This window comes from Poecilia reticulata, unplaced genomic scaffold (genome assembly GCF_000633615.1).
Source record: "Poecilia reticulata strain Guanapo unplaced genomic scaffold, Guppy_female_1.0+MT scaffold_232, whole genome shotgun sequence".
NCBI lineage: Eukaryota > Metazoa > Chordata > Actinopteri > Cyprinodontiformes > Poeciliidae > Poecilia > Poecilia reticulata.
This window is the reverse complement of record NW_007615026.1, coordinates 151,077-154,051: the sequence shown is the minus strand read 5'-3', so window position 1 is coordinate 154,051 and position 2,975 is coordinate 151,077.

Genomic DNA, 2,975 nt, shown 5'->3' with positions numbered 1-2,975 from the left:
ACACTCCCAAATTTCCTCCTGCTATGATTATGAACACCAACATAACAAAACACCACCAGCTCCATCTGGCCCAGCTCAGATGGAGCAACTGCACCCACTGGAATATGCTAGTCATATTCTACGCAGCACAGACAAACCAAGAGGTGGCGCCCTGGAGCACACCGTGTACACCAACCAAAGATGGTCCCTGTTGCTCAAGGTGGTCCCTGATCTGGAGTGAGAGTGCATGACCCTTTGAGGTGCCTAAATGTGGGCAGGGAACCAATGGTGGTGGATCCGCAGCCTCAGAGAGTGAACCCACAAACTGAAGGTTTATAATGGCTGCTAACTAAGCGACTCTTTCCATGAGAGTCAAATTTAGAAACTCTCTCTGGTTTACGGGTGACTTTAACGGCAAAATGTGACAGCAGCGATAATCCTGCAGCTGCACCAGATGCTAGCCTGTCGCTAGCCGAACGCTAGCCGGCCTCCAGCCGGATGCTAGCCGGTCGCTAGGCGGCCTCCAGCCGGATGCTAGCCGGTCGCTAGCCGAATGCTAGGCGGCCTCTAGCCGGTCGCTAGCCGGCCTCCAGCCGGCGGTCAGTCTGACCGGCCGCTTCAGAGCCGCTCCGCTCCGTCTGAATCACGCAGCGCTGCCGCTCATCGCTCTGGATTAAATAATGTTTTAGTCATACCAACATAAATTCAGACCAGTTTTCACTCTAGAAATGCTTCTGTTGTGGCACTTTGGCCTCCATCCAGCAGAGGGCGCCGCTGAGCCTGTTGATACTGAAATAAAGATGGTGGCGGTCCAATCAAAGTCCGGTGTGGGAAGGAAAATGGCTCTAAAAGCTGCTGACGTTTCAAACTGAAACTACGACGGAAAGAAAAGCTGAGAAATGAATAAATATGAAATGAATCAACTTTCTCCATCTGTTCAGTCAGGATTTAACACAGACGACAAAAACGTTCAAACTTAATCATAACAAACGTGAGCTAACGCTAGCTGTGGAGGCAGCATCATGCTGTGGGCCTCAGGAACCACTCAGTCGGATTAAAACCAAATATTTAGTAGCTTTTTATTCTCAGTCCTCCAGAAGATTTCTGCAGATCCTACCAACTGGTCCAGAGGTCAGAGGTCATCCTCTGGTCTCTGCTGCACCAACATTCCCACCAGCAGCCGTACTGGGAACCAGTGGAGGCGTCTGAACGGGACGACTGTTCTGGGAAAAACGTTCCGATGGAAAAATGCTGGAGCCGAGCGGGATCCCTGAGGAGCGACATGTTTCTGATCAGAACCAGAGCCGGATCAGAACCAGAGCTGGGTCAGAACCAGAGCTGGATCAGAACCAGAGCTGGATCAGCATGAAGGGAATGAAAACTATTCCAGACGGTTTTCATCCGCAGGCTGCGCCCGTCTGAGGAACGACAACAATCTGGGAACCGGGTCGGACCAGAACCCACACGCCTCTGCTGTGAACTCCAAGCTGTTCCTGTCAGTGAAAACGGTTGCAGCCATCCAACCGTTTCTTATCGGGTCGTCAGAACCGGGTCGGTTTTTCGGAACCCCAGCATTCAGCAGATTCTGGGACAGCAAACGGTGTCTGAATAGTGCGGCATGCATTTCCTGTGACTGCTCTAAGGAACAGGAGCCACTACTACAGATCGGCTGGACGGGATGCTTTGAATCAGAGCCCATTCATGGGTTAGAATGGCCTAGTCAAAGTCCAGACGTGAATCTAACAGAATCACTGAATAGACTTGAAACCTGCAGCCAGCAGGTTCTACCGAGTTCTGGTTCAAATACCTGCCACACTTTTCAGACTATAAATGTACGTACAAATCGCACAAAATCACAAAATTCTCATCCTTCACTTTGTGATTGAACTACGCCATTCTGCCCCATCACATAAAAATACAATACTTTGAAGGTGAAGAAAGTGAACGAAACGCCGAGTCAGCGGAACGAAACGCTGAGTCAGCGGAACGAAACGCCGAGTCAGSRGAACGAAACGCCGAGTCAGCGGAACGAAACGCCGAGTCAGCGGAACGAAACGCAGAGTCAGCAGAACGAAACGCAGAGTCAGCAGAACGAAACGCCGAGTCAGCGGAACGAAACGCCGAGTCAGCGGAATGAAACGCAGAGTCAGCGGAATGAAACGCCGAGTCAGCGGAAGGAAACGCAGAGTCAGCGGAATGAAACGCAGAGTCAGCGGANGAAACGCAGAGTCAGCGGAATGAAACGCAGAGTCAGCGGAATGAAACGCCGAGTCAGCAGAACGAAACGCCGAGTCAGCACTCTGACCTGAGTGACTCTCAGCTCGCTGACAGGAACCACGGCCCTGAACGGAGCATGCTCAGTAGGGACGCCGGAGGAAAACCAAGATGGCGGAGCCCGACGGTCCTCGGTGCCGGCTCAGCCGCCAAGCAACTTTTAAAGGAGCAGGAAAACGTTTCACTGATGAACAGCAGGAAGCTTCTAACATGGACACTAGTGACATCTAGTGGCAGCACCTGCAGACTGCAGCCCACTGAGCAGCTCCGGTTTCTACATCCTGGTTAGAAATCTCTTCCTCTTGAATGATATGGATGGAAACTCCAGAGGCCTGTGATGAGGCGTGAGGACAAAAAGCTTCTGAACCAGGAACCTCCAGGCAGCGCGGCCAAGATGGCCGACAGCTGATGGAGGCGCAGAGTAACGGCCTGCAGGGAACAACGGCTGCAGCTCAGGGTGGGAAACTGCAGGAGACAGAAAGCCGAGGCAGGAAACGTGACCGCTGCAGTGAGTCATCAGAACCGCTGACAGGGCGTGGCCGGTCCGGTATGCCTGCTGCCATGGCAACGGACACACCACAGAAACATGAGCGCACACACACACACACACACACACACACACACACACACAGAGGCCACAGCATCACAGCATCAACACACACGGTTCCTGGAACTGAGTCACAGAACCTAAATATATCCAAAAAACATGGCAGGTTTTATCA